Source organism: Corvus moneduloides, chromosome 9, assembly GCF_009650955.1.
Source record: "Corvus moneduloides isolate bCorMon1 chromosome 9, bCorMon1.pri, whole genome shotgun sequence".
In the NCBI taxonomy this organism is placed as follows: Eukaryota; Metazoa; Chordata; class Aves; order Passeriformes; family Corvidae; genus Corvus; species Corvus moneduloides.
In genome coordinates, this window is record NC_045484.1 from 5,023,197 (window position 1) to 5,041,964 (window position 18,768).

General features: G+C 43.8%; 1 protein-coding gene across 1 annotated transcript in view; it reads right to left on the bottom strand.

The window, feature by feature from the left end:
* Nucleotides 1–18,768, bottom strand: part of LAMC1 (laminin subunit gamma 1) — a 65,726-nt gene that overhangs the window by 41,014 nt on the left and 5,944 nt on the right. The window lies entirely within an intron of this gene.

Consider the following 18,768-nt stretch of genomic DNA (forward strand, 5'->3'; position numbering starts at 1 on the left):
TTTTCTTTCATTTTAAAAATCCTTAAGATCACTGCAACAACAGCTTTGAGGTGATACTACTGCTGTCCCAGGATGGATAACTGCACCCAAACCCTGTTAAACTCATTAGGACAGTGAGTGCCCTCCCTAGGTAACAGTGGCATCTGGCAGAATTTACCACCTGAGGCTCAGCAACAAAGAGCAGAAAACAGCTTTTGCATCACTTGCTCTACACCAAGTCAAGCCTCCAACTAGATGGTCATCAAAGTGACTAAGCATCTGCCCAGTGGGGGTCCTCCCAACATCTGCAGTGTTGAGTGACACAAACCCATTTAACTGATGACATCCACTCTTCAGGAGCTCAGCATCACCAGCTATAATCAAAACATCAGCAAAAACAAGGATGGTGACCTGGAAAGGGAGACTAGCACATGTTGATCTGTCCCAAGGATGCTAAGAAGGCAGATGAAACTATGACCAAGGTTCATTCCCAGTCCATCACAACAGACCATTTTTGTTCCAAGCTTCAAAAGGACAGATGGGCTTTAAGCCTCCCAGCCCAGCTGAAACAGCTGAGGTGACCCTGCCCTGGGTGGCAAGGGCTGCCATACCAAACCAGCTTAGAGGGCTGCTTTAGAGGAGGTGGACTTGAACAAAGATAAGCCTAAGCTCCTTCTCCCACTCCTCCTCCTCCTCTGCCTGGAGGTTGGGAGCAAAGTTTTGTAAAACACTGCTCCTAGACATGCAAACCAGAGCAGATCAAGCAGATGTTTATATGTATTTACACATTATGTTTACAAAAGTCTCTGGAATTAATAACGTAAGTCATTTCATATGTCCGCAGGGGGTGGGGGCAGAGGAGGAAACACTGTAAATTCAGAAATGAGCACCATCTGTTCTTTTGGGCTGCTTGGCTCTCCCTTCCAGCTTGGGTGAGCTCTTTGAACCAGGCCTCTAGTGATTGTGGAGTGGAGAGGTGCCTTCTGCATCACCCTCACCCTTCACACACACACACAAAGTATCAGCTTGTTCAGCCAACACTCAATACACACCTCCTACTTTTCTGAGCTGTTACTTCTACTGCAGTTTTCTGCTTTCCAACACTAGTAGAAAAACTCAAATTCTCAAATTCAGAGATAAGCTTGCTACTAACAGTAGTAGAAATCAGCCCAGGGAGATGTGATGTGGAGAGGGCTTCTAAACTGCCTGAAGGGGAAATCTCATTCCAGTTTTTTTTTAGCCACCTCTTTTTACTTTCAAACATCTTAAAACTTCCAAGCTCTAAAGACTCAGAATAAAGGCTTTTTAGGCACCTCAGAACAGCTCAGGGTCTTTCCGAGCTCCAGTAACACGATGCAATAGCTGCTCCATCACACTCACCTACAAGAAGGGTCAACTCCATCTACTCTTTCTTAACACTCAGTTGTGCAACACTCACATGCATGCTAGTCTCTGCCACATCAGAAGCAGTCCCTTGCTCCAGGGCTCAAATACCACTGTTGTCTTTCAGATGTTTCAGATATTTAATAACTCTTTCAGGAGAACAGGACAATTCATACCTTTCATTCACTGCTACAGTTACTGCAACTGAGGTTCAGGTTCAGGGAACACCTAAAGAGAAGAACACTTCTCATTTCTTAATGTGAAGTTGGAAACTCATCACTTTGGTGTTTGCTCCTTGAAAGAATGCACAAAGCTCTGCAGAAAATATAAATTGACAACAAAATCTTCAAGTAGGGAAACATCAGGTCCAGAGACCTTCAAAGCAAGCACATCCCACCAAGGGGACCAGCAGGGGCAACAAACCATCCCTCAACCCTGCCTAGCACATGCTTTGTGCAACCACTGAATGAGATGTTCCCAAGCAGTCAGTTACAGAAATAAGTGACCCAGCAGAGAGGTCACCAATTCAACTTCTCCTTCTTCTTTCCAGTCACTTAAGTGTTTTTTCTTAAGGCAGTATCTCTGTGGTACATGGATGTAAGCACCCAAACCAACCTAATCTGAAAAGTCGCCTTATAATTGATGCTTAACAAGCAGGGGTTCAGCAGTCTGCTTTTGTGACTGCTACCGGGAAAATCATGATTGTCGTGAACAAGAAATTGTACAAATCCAAAGAGGCACAACTACACAGGGAGATGCCCTTGACATCAACACCAATTTGAGTTACTGTATCACTGCATGAACAAACATCAGGAAGAGGACGTGAAAGTTTTCAGAATGAGATTGGACAAATCCCTGGGTAACCTGGCCTGAATTCAACATTGGTTCTCCTACCCCTGACCAAAAGGACACCCACCCCTGGGAGAGGATCCAGCCCAAGTAACATAGCCAGAGCACATTACAGCTGCAGGCCCACGTGCTTCACTGCCATAGCCCTCCACGCAGAGGACAAACATTTGGGTATACACAAGGATCCAAAAGGCCTTATCAGCACAGAGAGAGGTTTCCTCATTAGGGCTGTTGTCCTTCAGAGAATAGATTGCTCAGGTCTGATTTTTACACAAATTATGCAAAACGAACAGAAGTGCTGCTGAACACTGCAGATGGAAACAGATTCTGCATCCTCTCTGCTGGCTCCACAACCCTCAGCTCACCTCTGCTCCGCAAACCCAAACCTGCCCCTGCAGGAAGTCTGCATGCAGCAGATGCAAAGGCAGTGCCAGACGTTGGGTCTTGCAGCGAGTACACAGGCAGTGTCTGTGGTACATGGTCCTTCCTGCAAACTGCATCAAGCTTTCCACAGGTAAGTCACTAAGAAATCAGAAACCCTTTTAAAGAAACCATGAAAGCTGTAGAGAAGAAAAAAAAATAACCAGAAGTGTTATGTGCAGGAAAGTTGAATTTTCTAAAATAAGTATATTTTCAAAAATTTTTGAAGTATTAAAAGATCAAAATTATTTTCCTCCACCTGCACAAAAGAGGAGCAGAAAAGCACCCTCCTCTGTACCAGTACTACAGGACAGGCAACACACAGGACCCTAATTCTGCCTGAAGTAGTTCAGTGAATCCACAACCAAGGACATGTTTGGTGACAAGAGAAGATACGTACTTACCAGCCATACATGACACTGTACCCCACTAGCAATGGCATGGGAACTCAGCATTGAGTATATTTAAAGGCTTTCTAAATAGAGCCAAGGGGAAGACACTTCTGTTTCATAGCAACCTCCAAGGTTTTGAAGTTTGTTTCTGTTCTTTTCCTGGGACAGAAACAGAATGTCCCTGACATTTTTCAGGAACGAAACTGTAATGAGTTATCACAGTTGTAGATCAGCACCTTGCTCCTTCCAGGGGCATCACCCCCTGAGTAGGCTGGGTAGAGGTACAAAACATTTCTCACTCCAGAAAAATAATCTGGCATTTTCCCTATCAGTTCATTTCAGATCAATAACTTGAAACCCTGTCGCTGCAACCCAGAGATTGTGCTTTAAAAAACTAAGTGCATAGAAATGTTACCGTGCTAGTGTCCATACCAACTTCTCTTCCTAAGGCTTTAAAGTCAGAATCAATCCTGGTGATATACTGCTCTTAAGTAGGAATGCTTATCTTGGCAAAACTTCATTTAACTGAGAATGCTCTGCTGAAGAGGTTAGGAAGGAAGGATCTAGCTGAGAGCCCCGAGCTATCTCGGCTTGCTGACAAAACTCTCAATTTCAGAGCTGCCTGCCACTCCCCGATCCCAAGAAATCACAACCTTCTCATCCACATAGACCAAGTGGATCAGAGGGGCAAAGGCTATTTTGATGGTCAGTTACTAGACAGCCCTAAAGGACATTCAATCTGTCCATTTAATCTTCTACTTCTCCATCATCCATGGAACTTTTTTAGAGCAGGGTCAGGCAATGAATCTGTATGTCAATTCCCAATACATACATATATAGAAGACTTTATAACTATATAATTAAATTTTTTAAACATTTTAATTCACCTCAAAGGCAGCAAGTCTCCAGCAGAAAAGCACAGTAACAATCAGCACCTGGCAATTTCTACCTCTGCAAAGCCTCCTTTCAAGGGGCTGTGCTGTCCCTAGAATACAAAGAAAAACAGAAGGAACTAAATACTGGTTTGGGTTGCGCTTTACTTCTACAGAGCAGAACAAAAATTTGAAAGCCTGGCTGAGGAAACAGGAAAACTGCAGATCCCAGAAACAATAGGATAGCCAGGTTCCTTTCCTAGGTTTTACCCCTAATTGTTTCCCCATGCTTTTAGAGAGAATTTTAATGCCTACGTGTTTAAGAAATCTTCATGAAAAGCCTATTAGCTTCCAACAGCGTGCTGGAGTGTCACAGGGCAGCTGGGCTGGAGAGCAGACCCTTGGAACATACCCTACAAGCCTCTGAGGGCCATGATGAACCTGGGAAGGGGTATTCCAGCTATCAGGGACAGCACTTATGTCACTATGGATAAAGTGAACCTAGTCTGTGTGGGGTTGAGTGCTTTTTTGTTCAGATGTCCAACCTGGTGCTGGCAGCAGCCAAATGATGACACCTTGGGAAAGCCCAGGAATAGGTAAAGTGTATAAAGGACTTTTTGCAGCACACTTGAATTTCCAACACCATGCAATTTGGGCACCAAGCCAGAGATGGTGGTTTTCCACCCACCATCTACTTGTAGCATGGACCTGGCCTTGAGGTTTCAGGCTGGTCCAGTACCATTTCTACTCTTTTCACTAGAGAAGTACCCTTGAATAGATTTCATGCTTGAGCATCCCAGGTCGCTTGTGCTTGGACCACGTGTCACCTCCAACATGCCCCCGCTGGAAGTTGCAGCCCAGCCAACCACTGGTCATTCAGTGTCCTGCAGTGCCTCGGCCTGAAGGGCAGATAACCTAAAGACCCAGTGGGACATATACTTCGATGTGTTGAGCAATCCCTTTTGCCAGCAGCATTTAATTTTGGGAAATTCACCAGTAAACAAAAGAGGAAGGCATGAAAAGCAGCTTGGCTTTTTACTGCACTTTTGCAGGAGAAGCCATATAATTCTTGGCAGCTGTTGAAGTGCAGGCACTCAAAGCCAGGTGAAGAGCACTGATCTCTGGTCTGCCTTTCTTAGTTTTATTTCTTTTAAAAAACTTTGACTAGCTATAATACCATAGGGAGAAAAAAAATAAAATAGTGTTATCTGTTGGGTTTTAAATGCAAAATAATCATATGCAAAAAGCTGGAAAGAAGCACGGAAAACCCCTGGATCTCTTTCACAGATTTTCATTGCTGTCTACACTTTCACCTCCTGCACAGTTTTGCTTCTATCACACACTAAAAGCAAAGAACAATTATGTGGAGATTCCCAGGCTGGTACAAAGCAACAACCAGGAATCAGCTCTGAAATACAGGGGTTTGGCAAAACACAACAAGAAACCACAAAGAAGAAAGGAAGTCTTGGACACAAGAGGCAAGACAAACACTAAAACCAAGTGGCTACAACAGTCCTACCACTTCGAGTCTCAGTGTGTTCCACAGCTATGGTAGTGGAATAGAAATGCACTGGAAGCAAAAAGAAAAAGGAATGAAATGAAGAAACCTCTTTCCCCCTAAAAGCTAAGGAGCTAAAGCTTGCTGTACCAACCTGACAACAAAGTTCCCAGGGAAAAAGCAAGCTGCCAGTTATATTCCCAAATTTAGCACAGAAATATTGTGACCTATGACAGTGACTATTTCATAACTTACAACCACAAGGACAGATAGAAGCTTTAAAAAAAAGCTTACAGAAGCATGCTACTCATTTGAACTTCAAAAAAAGCCTCAGCATAACAGCACTTTCTCATTAAAAAAAATCTATAGTCCCCACTATTTTTTTAAAGGAAGTCGAATGCTCTTCTGTGGGAACCCAGAAGGCAGAGAATATTTCTCTGCCTGTTTTGAAGGGTTCTACCCCCCTGGACAGCACTGTTTTTGACCTTCATCCATGGAGAAAATTGCCTACCCTCTGCGAAGAATTAGAATCTACACTGGTGTGAACTAGGTTATAGAATACTAGGTAAGATTGTCGCACAGTGAAAAATTTAGAGGTTTTGGTTTTACTAATATAGTAAGTAGATAAAAGCAAAGAAACATCAAAATGGAGGATTGTTGTTGTTCTCCAGACCTTCTTCTTCTACTACTCTATATTCTGTAGTAGAAGTAGTTTGGGATGATTGGATAAAGAATTCCGCAGTTCCTGTCTGTGTGACCAGACAATTTATTAGACATTGGTAGAAAAGTGAAAATATCTTTCGTTTTAAGTTTTCATTGGGTGATTTACCTTTAAAAGGCTGTGTAATCTTGATAATTTGGCTTTTCTTGCATTCTCTACTTCATGCTATGTCTGGGTCACATTAGTGGCTCATATTTCGCTGATAACACTTAATAAACAACTACAGAAGAAAGAGAAGGCTCAAAGTCCCGTTCATCTCTGACTCCTGGCAAAGACTCTAAAAAGCCTCCCCCATCAGGGGAGACACAATTAAGGCGCTGGACTGCATCACTCTTCCACTAAAAATCTCCAGATAAATTTAAATCATTTTACAATTAACTTCTGAAGATGGAAAGTACATCTATACACTAACTCTGAAAACATTTAGCTGTGCTCCATGTGAAGTCAGGGAGCAGTGCATCAGCTCGAGCCCCAGCACTGCCACACACCAATCACGGCCAAGAAAGCAACAAACTTTAGCACTTTTGGAACAAAGGCACAACCAGTAAGCGATAGGAAGTAACCCAGTTCTTTTTATCAAGTTTTTTCACATTCAGTTTTTAAGACCATCTGATGCACAGGTTTCAAAGCTGCATGGAAAGGAGCATCCTCCTGATGAAGTATTATCTGATTTTGGGATTGTTCCGAGTCTGGATGAGGAAGCACCATTAATTGCTCCTTATCAAAATACACACTTCTCTGCTGAGCTGGGAGTTGGAAGATTAGATGATCCTACTAAATCAGGGGGAATCCTCATCACATGAGGAGGCAAAAAAGACAGCTGTGCAGTGCAATGGAAGGCAGAAGGGAGCAATCACTATGTTGCCAAAACCTGAACTTCAGAAAACCTCCCCTTATGCCTACCATTTTAGGAAGACTAACAAAAAAACCCAACCAAACAAACAAAAAACCACGCAACCCCACAGCTTGTTACCTTTCCCTTTTGTTTGTTCCACATCCCAGTTTTCCACAGAATTGCAATTCCACACAAGTTACGGGTAACTTTCACAGCTGCACAAGAGACAGACAGATGGATACAGGACAATACCTGGCAAGTGCCCTTACAAGCCTGACATAAGCCTGTGTATCTGCTCACACCATCAGATACAGCACAATAAAAGCTGTGTGGTCACTGTTAAGATTTCCACAATGACAAAATGCAGATACCAACAGCTGACAGCTGCTGTAAAGGAAACAGCTTGAGATGGGAGGCTCAGGAAATTGCTTTCCATCATTCCATGCACTATTTACATCTGGAATCTTGTCTCTGCAACCACAATGGCCAGAGATACTTGTGGTTCAGGTTTATGTTTGGGGACACAGCTTCATAGTTAAAGAATCCCACCAAATAAAGGTCCTGCCTGCCTTTACCTTCTCATCTGAAAAGCATGACTTTAGTTTGGGGCAAGCTCAGCAAAGTTAGGGGTCCTGAAAACAAAGAATTTGGTTTTTACAGCAGTTACAACTACTGGGGAAAAGGAAATTGCAGAAACTTATTTTCTGTATGGTACAGATCAGTACACTGTCATTTTTTCTCTGTATCATCACCTGTGCCTTGTTCCCTTATATATGCCTGCACAGCAATCAACAAGAAAAAAACCCCAATTCTTCAGAAATCCCAAGCTCAGTCCATTACTTACAATAATCACACAACCTAGTGAATGGTAGCACACTAAACCCCAATTTATCCAAGAGACAGTCTCTTCTTCGCTCAGAAAAGCAGCTCCTTAGTATGGGGTCAAGAGGACATCAGCGAGCACAACTCCTTCCAAAACCTGGTGCTTTTTAAAATACAAGACATGCTTCAGCTTTCAGTGAACCTGTCAACACCAACACAATAGCCCTGCCTTGAGCACTCTATTTTTAACATTTTCCATCCATGCAAAAGACAACTAATTAATAAATCTAACGGAAGTATAACTAAATGAGAGAGAGAGTTGAACAAAACTTTTTTCAGGGCCAGCCCAAATAACACGAGCACAAGCCACAACCGTAGGCAGACCAAATGTGTTGCAGGGATTACTGAATTACAAACATATATTGGCCTCAAAGACAGAAGAGATGCCAAAAACTGATGCCTGGTCACCTGGCAGCACATGGTGGAATTGAATCCAATGCAGAGGTCAGTGCACTGTATGCTTATATAATGCAGTAAGCGTCATCTGGTATGGCTACCATGGAGAATAGGTGCTGTAAAGGATAAAGCTGACCTTAAATAGCTCTTTATTTATTGGATGCATCTGGTTCCTTTAATTTTCCTGAGGATGTCTAGGATGACTGTAAATCAGAGTGCTTGCAGAGCTCTTTAACGCCCCTGGCCTGTGTACATGTGTGCACACTATCTTTAGCCAACAAGCCCTTGCTTGCCTTGCTGGCAGGATTCAGCTTGTGCTGCAGCTGGAGGACACCCTGCTCCAGAGCAGTCACAAACTCACTGCCTTGGGATGGTGAACGCTTGCATTCAGCATCAAAAATAAAAAGAACCAGAGGATTTTCAGTCTCTCCTAGGAGGAAGGAAGGGCTCAGCACTCCAAAAGCCCCAGCAAGACTCTGCAGCTTACGTATCACAGTGACTTCACATTGCTTTTGAAACTAAGCCCACTCTGGACAGCTTTCAAGCATTATCTGGGGAGGAGGGAGCTGACCCTTCACCACCTTTCCCCCAAATGTGAGCAAGAGGGAAACATGAAGTTGCACTACAATGCTGTGCCTGGCCTTGCAAAGGAGCTTTCTCTGATCTGATGAAAGAGCATCTGTCCACATGCTCTGCTTCCAAGCAGAAATAAACCAGAAATGTCCTTGGTGCACATGCTACACAAGCACCCCCACAACCTGAACACCCCATCAGTGATCCCAGTACCTCTTCCCAGCACATCAGAGGCAGCTCCAGGTCAGCAGATGGACTGAATCTTTCCAGCAAGAGTTGACTGGGCAGGAACTGTTGCATACCCATGGAAAAATGCATTGCTCTGGGGTTCTTGCTCATCTTAGCTCTGTGTGGGCAGGACATGCACTAAAGGGAGACCTCAGTAAGAAAAGCCCTCAAGTACGCTAAATTTGTTTTTCCATTCCTCCAGGCACCCAGAAGATTACGCAAGTAGGTGAAAGTTTGCATAAAAAACCTCAAACCCTCTCCCTAGGACCAATAAATACAGTTCATTTGCAGGATTAAAGAATAGTCTTTTTGTCCTCAAAATCAGAAGGGCATACCATTTTTATAACTATTAACTGCAAAGATCTATCACCATTCATTGGTTGTCTCTGTTTGCTTGAAGAGCAGCACTGTACAGGTGGCAGCTTACTTGCAAGGATAATCTCCTCCTAGGAGACCACATATGCCGACTCTTTTGTTAAAAAGCTTCCTAAGAGATGAAAAGAAAGACACACTGATGCAACAGCAAGAGCCTGCTTTAGCAATTAACCAAATCACTTCAGCCTCCTCTCTCCCTTACTGTTTAACTCTTAGATATGCAATGGAATATCAGAGGCACAAAACTCCTTCATGACTTTATCTCATCCATCACTATGAGAACTTTGAACCCAACAAACAGAAAAGCAAGTTATTACGGTTGTTACTAATTCTAAAATGAGTAAGCCTATAATTTTAATTGCATTGGAATCACACTATCTCCATCTTCAGCATCATTTATGGGAATATTTACTTTCACATTATTTTTTTAATAGCTCTTTGTGATGAAAGCTTTAAAAAGACAAACAAGTGGACCATCTATCAAGTCATTTTTCTAGTCTAGGTCAATCTGTTGCCCTTCAATCCACTTCCAGGCTAGTCAAGCAAATGCATAAAGATCACTTTGCCCATTTAGTGGGTTATTATTTAAAAAAACCATACCTCATTATTACTCCTTATACAAAGTCAGCTTAAAACAAGCTAGGACAGCTCAATCTCCAAATAAAGAGGTTTTGCATAAAGTAAAATTCTACAAGAATTCAGTTTTTTAACTTAAACACAGATATTAATGTCTTTTCTATGAAAGCCCTCCCTCAGAAATGTTACCTGATCTCTCTCAACCTTTTTCTCTTCTTTCTTGCTTTCACCTAATGAGCTGCTTCCATGTGCAAGCCATAAAGTGGAAATTTCAAATTGCTTGTTTCCTTCCTTTTACAGAAGTCTGAGTTTTGAAAGCTCACAGTAGCTTCTCATAATCCAAAGTCCACACTTTTGAGTTTTGTCGCAACATCAGAGAATCTCAGAATTGTTTCAGTTGGAAGGGACCTTAAAGCTTGTTCCACCCTCTGCCATGGGCAGGAACATTTCCACTATCCCAGCTTGCCTCCCAAGCCTCGTCCAACCTGGCCCTGGACACTTCCAGGGAGGGCAGCCACAGCTTCTCAGGGCGGCCTGTGCCAGGGCCACACCACCATCACAGAGAGGAATTTCTTCCTAATTTTCATCACAAGGGTCCTTCTAAAGAAAGTTTTAGGATGTTTTCAGAATTGGCTGCCAACTAGTGTAAGTCTGTCCCCTGTCCCTGGGCTGTGCATCCTGGTGCCTCTTTCCCACCAGCCAGCGCTTACATGGCCCCAGGCACACCTCAGTATCACCAAGGCCACCAAAAGGTTATCTTTCCATCAAATTAACTGCTGGCACTTAAGCATGCAAACTGATCCAACCAGCCAAGGGCTTCGTGGTTCCTTGCCCCCAGCTGCAATAAGTGGGCAGGGCTGAGAGACAGCAGTATACCTTGAGGGGATGTGAGGCCACACCTTCATTCCCTGCTGCCCAGATTTCAAGCACCCCACTGAGCCCCAGAACAGCTATTCTGCACGATTCATGCACACAAAATGCTTCTGGCTTGCACTCCGTTGTCACAGCAACTGAACACAAAGCATGAATGTCAGCATGAAAGCCTTGGGTGGTGAAAGAAGAGAGGGGAAGCAGGAGATGTGTAGGACAAAAATGGTCTGGAGATACAGTACAGAGTTACATGGCAAGTCTTGGAGCAGCTCCTGACAGAAAACTCAAGTTTCCACCAGCTCATCCTTATGGCTTATACTTCATTCTGGAGAATTATAGAATGGTTTGGGTTGGAAGAGATCTTTAAAGGCCACCCAGTCCAACCCCCTTCAACAAGCAGGGACATCTGCAACTAGAGCACATGGCTCAGAGCCCCATCCAACCTGGCCTTGAATGTTTCCAAGGATAGGGCATCCACCACCTCTCTGGGTAACCTGTTCCACTGGTTTACCACCCTCATTTAATCCTTATACCTAGTCTGAATCAACCCTATTTTAGTTTAAAAACATCACCCTTTGTCCTATCACTGTAGGCCTTGTTAAAAGGTCTGTCCCCACCTTTCTTATTAGTTCCCACTAAGTATTGAAATGAAGAAGTTTAATGATGATTTGATTGTTTTACCTTGGTAACATACATCAAAAAAAGTAGTGTGTGTTCTTTAGGCACAGTAATGATGTTCCAGGAATCCCTTACCAATTATTTATTAATCCTTTTTTAATTACTGATTCAGAATGACCAGTAATCTTTTCCAATAGGATAAGAATCTTCCCCTTTGAAATCTTTAAACACGCCTTTCTAAAGGATGCAAACAAAGCACACAGACCTAGGAGTTATGAACTCCTTTAACTACCAGTGCTTGTTTACACTTCAAAACAAACCTCCACTATTATAACTTCATTAATTAACCATTACCTCTATGACAAAAAGCATATGATGTTCCACTCCACAAACCATCACTTGTCCTAAAGGCTTTCTTCTCTGCAGGGAGACGCAAGAATAAGGAAGTGGTTTCATTATCTACCTCAGGAAGCAGGACAGGCAGAAAGCCACCACAGATTTTTTTACTTACTTGGTTTTGAGGCTGCTCTTTTTTCACCCGACAAGATACCTCGTAGTACCACTAAAGCAACCGCCACTTCTTTCCCAAGGGCAGACAAACATCATGTACGTTGATGAGGAACTGCTACACATAAGACACCTTTAACAGGCTCCATGCCTACTTTCCAGCCAAAACCTTTTGCCATCCATTACCATTTCTGGAGAGTTACCTCTGCTGAAAGTCAGCTTTAAGACATCAGCAGGAGAAAAGCAAAAGTTGATAGATTTCAACTGTATGCTTTAAAATAAGCTTCCCTTGAGCACAGGTACCTGAACAAAGCAAGACCAGAGACTGCTACAGGAACACACACTCAATTTCTCCATTCACATTTCAGACTCATTTCAGACCAGCAAATTTTTCAAGCAAGCCAGCACCTGTGTCACTCCTCAGAGGGGCATGACAGAGAACGTTTTACCCTGTTACACTAATCACACACAGAGAGTAGAGGTGTGAATAAAACTCTCCATGCTTTCACATCCTCCATGGGTCCAGTGGCAACACCAACTCATTTCCTTGAGGTTTCTTCCCACTGGTCTCCTGCGGTTTCCCCAAAACCAAGAGCAGCTTTCTTCAGAGGGCCTCAGGAAGCAGTGGGGTGCTGAGCACTGGGAATGCCTGGTCCAAGCAGCTGTTTGTTTGCAAGAAGGACAAACACCAGCGGGGCTGCCAGCACTGCTGTGAATTTCAAAGCCTCATACGATTTAGCCAGGCACAATTCAAACTTTCTGGTACACAGCACTAATGACACAGATTAGCAACTCCAAATTCTATCCCTTTGGCTGAACCACCTCTCTTCCCACAACAGCTCTCTGTACCCCGGCATTCAATACCACTCCCATCCATGGGACCATCCTTTCAAAACACTTCATTCCCTCCCACTGTTTTCAAGTCAACTTTGACTTTTTCTGAGTGATAGCAATAAAGAAAATCAGGATTTGTAGGACAGAAAGGCTGGAAAACAGGGTCTCTCCCACCCACGCAAGCAGCATGTTAATGTTCTAACATGCTGTTCACAAAAGAACATACCACAGCCCTGAAGTTACAAAACAGACTGAATGGCTGACATGAAAAAGGTGATAAATTCACAGGCAAATTAACGAGGAGACATATTCAGTCCAAGGTTTCACAACAGGAAGAACTGAGATTCTTATGAACATTTTTAACCTTTTCCACATAATAGTTAGTGACACTGTCCAGGCAGAGATCGGTGTCAGACCACAGCACTGTTCTAACTGCATATCCAAATCCTTGATTAATTAACCATTAAATTGCTGAGTAACTACAACAAAACCAGAGCAAACTGCTTCAAGTGCACCAGAAAACTAGCCCAGTGCCTCCCCTGACACAAGAGTTTTTACAAAGTCTGTACCCAAAGTTCTCAGTCTCTGCTGGTGACTGCGGTGCTCATGAGCTGCCAGTGCCACAACTGCACCATAGCTGCCCCAAGCAATTTTCAACACCATGGTACTATGAATTATAAGTAAAACATGACTTTGTCATTAAAAAACATGTTACTACCACGTTTTTGCTTGAACTTGCAAAAAATCAAAGCACAGAAAGGCAACAAACCTGGCTTTGGGAGTCTTGTGATATTCTTTCCCAGGGCTACCCACGTACTTTCAGAGCCACAGACAAATGCATTTTCCTAGAAAGCTCTAAATGTATCACTGGATATCAAATTAAAGATCTTCTAAGAGTGCCTCCTGGATTATTTTTTTATGAAACTGTGTTCTCCGTACTCAAAAACTGGTGGCAGTCTGCCAGGGAACTGAGAAAACCAACCCGGGGTGCAAAGGGGTGCCCCAAGTTCATGATTCACAGCCTTTCCAGCATCTCCCAAAAAAGCTGTTGGCTTCTCCTGACACACCTCCTACATCTTACAAGGAACAGAAGTACAGGAAAATACAGCTACAAGGAAATCTGTGGCAGAGAAAATACATCTTAAGTTGCTAGCAGTAAAAAAGGCCCTTATTTCCTAGAAGTGCTACGAAGCATTTGGAAAAGCTCATCTCTCTATCATTACTTCCAAAATAACCCGTACTTTGTTCCATAAGGAAACGGGGTTTAGCTGCCCCAGGACCGGCCCAGCTCACCCCCCCTGCAATGTGGGCCGGCCCTTGGAGGGAGGGTGTGAGGAAGGGGCAGTGCACACACAGATGCATGCAGAGTCACTCTGCTTATAAAGCAGAAGGGCGTTGACTCGTGTAATGCCGGTAATCAGTGAACTCATGCCTGCAGAACACGGATGGAAGGCACGGAAGAGCCATCCCAGTGCCCAGCAACCCTCCCAGCTCCACCTGCAACCCCAGAAGAGCAAGGCAGGGACAGGGAGGGCAAGTAGGGCAAAAACTAGATTTCATTAAGTAGACATTGCACGATGATAGTGGGTCCTTGCTTTATTCAGAGTTCACATTTCACTCTGGCAGCGGCACTGGCTCTGCAGCAGCTGCCCCATCCCTGCAGCCCCAAATCTCTTTACTCCAACCTTTCAATATCTTCTTCACAACCCTGCTGGGAATGAACAGTGTCAAACACTTGGTTTTATGACAAAAAAATTGCTTCAATTGAGGAAAACTTGTAACTGCCCTTTGATGAGGGGCTCCCATCCCCCCCAATCCCTAACACATGCAAGATGAAAAACTACGGAATAATACCGAGCATTTAAGGATTTTGAACTTGCATTGTATTTCTGAGTCTGACCAAAATGAAGCCACTAGCACCTTGTCTGTACACATGTATAAAGCAGTGAGTGTACAAGGGCAGTGGCAATGCTACCCAGGCAGGCCAAGGCTGCTGCCAGGACTAGAACTGTGGGAGATCTCAGCTAAATAACCTCATCCCAGGAAGGGGGTAACCTTCCCAAACTGCACAGCTCAGGAACATCTCAGTACCAGGAAAACAGGAGTGGGAGGGAGGGGAAGCCCGAGAAGACTGCAAGGAGCTTCAGGAAGAAGAAAGGGAGAAGGGGGACAGAAAACACAAGTAAATCAAGTAGGAGGATCTGCAAGCTTTGAAGGACCACAGACTTCAGCAACAGCTTCTTAACAAGTTCATCAAGTAGATTCAGTGTTGAGAAATCCCTTGTGCTATGTAACTTCAGCCAGGATAGCAGGAGCCATGAGACCCAGGAAGGCAGCCAGCAAAAGCAGAGGAAGCAGCAGCTGGAAGGGAAGCATCAGCTGCTGTCACACAGTAAAAGGAGGTTGCCGGGCCAAGCCCAGCACCTCAACAGCCACAGCCAGGAGCAGGACAGAGGGAGACATGCTGGATCCCCACAAATAACCCACATTTTTTCAGAAGCTGAGAGGCAAGGGCAGCAGGCAGGGCAGCCTCACCAGGGCTGCTCCCCAGGGGCCAGCCCGGCAAGCTGCTGGGAAGAAAATCCCATTGCAGTATCCCACCAGATGGGAGCATGCAAAGGACTGCAGATGAAAGGACTATAAATAATCATCATAATCAGAGCTGACCACACAGGCCCCAGGACAAAAACATTTTCTTTTCTCTCAGTCAAACAGTCACACTTAAAACTGACATCAAGAAGCATTATAGTACTTTTTCCAGAAGGGACTGATTTTTCATTCCACTAAACTCAGTAAGAGATATGCCCAACACAAACTGAGCCTTTCAAAGCACGTGACTTATAGTCCACAACACTGTAAATACAGTATAAGAAAGCACCAAGCAAACAGCCCCTTTATCCCTCTTGAAGAGGTTCAACGCAACCATTTCAGTAAAAAGACTCCAAGACACGTTATCTTTTAATTCAAAGATAAGAAGGATTCACCTTCCTGAAACAAAGTATACAGGGAAGGGAAAGAATATATTTTTTTAAAAGTTAAAAAACAACCTGTTGAGCAACCCTGCTATTTTCCCCCCACCAAAATAAACCAAACCGGCCCAAGTGCAACATGCTGCACAAGTAGCTGTTCACTGAGGTAGGAACAAGGTCTTTTCTGATACCAAGTAAGTTGAGCTACAAAGCAGACTTTGAAAAAAAACTTGCAAGAAGAAAGCAGAGTGCTTAGAACTGGGCTGGTGCCAAGCCCAAACTCCACAGCGCTCCCTCAGCCTTGGAGCACCCAAAAGAATGAGCATTGCAGGCAACTCACGGGGAATCCAAGGGCTACCATGTGCAGCCAGTGCCTACTTGAACACACATGTGCTGAATGATCTCTGTTATCAAGCAGGTTTTAGTATTTGGTAGGTTTAAAGGACTTTGGGGTGGTTTTTTTAAGAGGTGATCATTCCATTACAGAGAGTTAAGAGCAATGTAAGGGTCAGGTCTGCTTCCTTTCCATTTCAGGCCAGGTGCCACTCCTGAAGCCATTCAACAATTCTGCACCCTGGCCTTCCCACAGGAGCATCTCAAGCCCCTGAGGATGAAATAGCCTTTTACCTTGTTCTCCTATAAAACACAGGATCCACTACAAAGCCAAGTCAGATAAACAGTTCTTCAAGCACACCAAAGTCTATAGCAGAAATGAGAACACTGCAGAAAGCTGAGCCAAGAACCCACAAACCCTGGGTCTTTTCAAGTTCTCAATCTCCACAAACACCTTAGAAGTCTTCCCCTTCCCCCACAAAAACACCAAACCCCCAGGCAACTGTACAAATAAGCCCTCAAGCTCCCTGGAAATGTACCTCCCATGTACAAGATGGTACTAGCTTACCTACCAGTGGAAAAAAAAAAAAGTCCAATAATAGGTTTTGGATACTATTTCTAAAAGAGGAAATTCTGAAATTCTCCATTGCCGAACACAGCTGTGTTGTGTCAGAACTGCAGGAATGATTACCACTGGAAACAGCTCTTTGATGACTATCACACTGGAATATCTAAAACAAGTAGAAGCATGGAAACAAAAAGTGCTTTGCCACCCAGCTGCAAAACAGAATGCTGAAGACCACTGAATAATAGATGAGGGAGTTGGTGGGGATTTGGGGTTTTTTGATGAAAGATGTCTCAAATAGGGCTGGTAGAAAAAAAAGACTGAGGCTTTCTTTAAATTTAAATAAAATTACCTTATTATTTCAGATCCTTTTACAGCTGATGAGTTTTCACCATTTTCCAAGCTCCTACATGAGAGAAATTCCTAGAAATGATCGTGTTTTACCTCAAAATACCTAAAAGCCCACCAAGGCTACCAGCAGCTTTCACCTTTAGTCTGGCAGGCTACAAAAGGCAGCTTCTGCTCTCAGTATTCCTTGTCCTGTTTGACAAGTGCACATGTCTACTAGCAACAGCTCTCTAATCTCATGGCGTAGCTGGTTTGTCAGCAGCTGTCATGAAGCTCTCATCAATGCTGATGTGACAACCAACATCACCAGCACACTGCTAAAAACCTGATGTTACCAATGGAATATTGTGGACAACGAGAGCAATCCCTAGTACATCCTTTGGAAATGGCTAAGAGATCATCCTAATATTACAAAGAGTTTCAAACACAGTTAGTGATGTCCTCAACACAAGCAGCCACAATCATCCTTGACTTAAAGGCTGTAAAGCTTGATTAGAGACACACAGGGCTATGCTGTATCTGGAGGGGGAAAAACATATTCCTTTCTGTGTGGTGGGACAACAGACCCAGCAAGATTTCTGCAATTTATTGGAAAACTATGAAACTCATGTTATTTTCCGATCAAAACATACCATAGTAGCCACCAATAAGCAAGATCTTATGGTTAAGAGATGTGTAACGGCAGGCTGGAATGGTTCTTCGCAGGCTGGAGCTTACATGGGGGACAGCAGCTGAGGCTGAGCCTCCAACGGTTATTACGGACCAGAGATGGTGACTTTAGATGTGATGTTTAACATGCCAGACCCCATATCCCAGTTAATCTATGGGAAGAACATGGAGCCAGACAGTAAAATCACTCAGCATGGCCTCACCAGTGACGGTGAGCATTGAATTAGGGTCCCAGGACACAAGTAGGAGGTCTCAGCCAAACAAAGGTGGTAAGATTAAGGATAGTGCTCACAGTCCAGTTTTTAAGAATTATACTGAACCCAAGATCCAAGTTTCCCATCCCATCCATCTGCACTGGAAATTCTCTAAGTGTTTGCAGAGCAATCCCATTTTTCATTTCCATGGGAAGTGGCAGCCTGGGATTTTCACTTGCAGACTCAGAGAGGCCACAAGAGCCTTCCAAAGCCTTGGGCTGCAAGAGAAATGCCACCTAATAAGCCAGAAGCTTTTCACCATGCTAACAATTCTGAGCAGCAGTTTCAAAGGTTTAAACCTACAAAAGGAACTGTTTAAGTGTGTGAAAACCTGCGATTAATTCTTCTACCAACTCAGGGCAAGAACCACAAATAGCAGTTGGTTTTGCAGCAAAATATCACACAGTTCCAGCTCTCCCCACCCTCCAAAATAAGTGCTCTGCCATGTACAGTATTCCCAAAGGCATCATACCGTGGCATCAGCATCCCAAGACAGAGTAGGAGAAAAAACTAGGAATTTAAAGTGTACACAGGAAGTGATACCTTTATATAACTGCATGGAACAACTGCTGGCCATTAAAAGCCCTGATCTCTTCAGTACTCGTGTTGAAACCTGCAAAATGTAAATCAAGCCTTTGTGAGACCAACTAAAATAACATCTCCCCCAGGGCTCCACAAATACCGCAGCAAAGCCCAGGCTCCCGACACACCCTGAACACTGGCCTTGGAGCCGGAAATGCTCTCCCAAAGCCTTAATTACCACTCTCTGAGTTTTTAAATTGCAGCTATGCTAGGCAAAGCTTCATGTGCATACACCCTGCT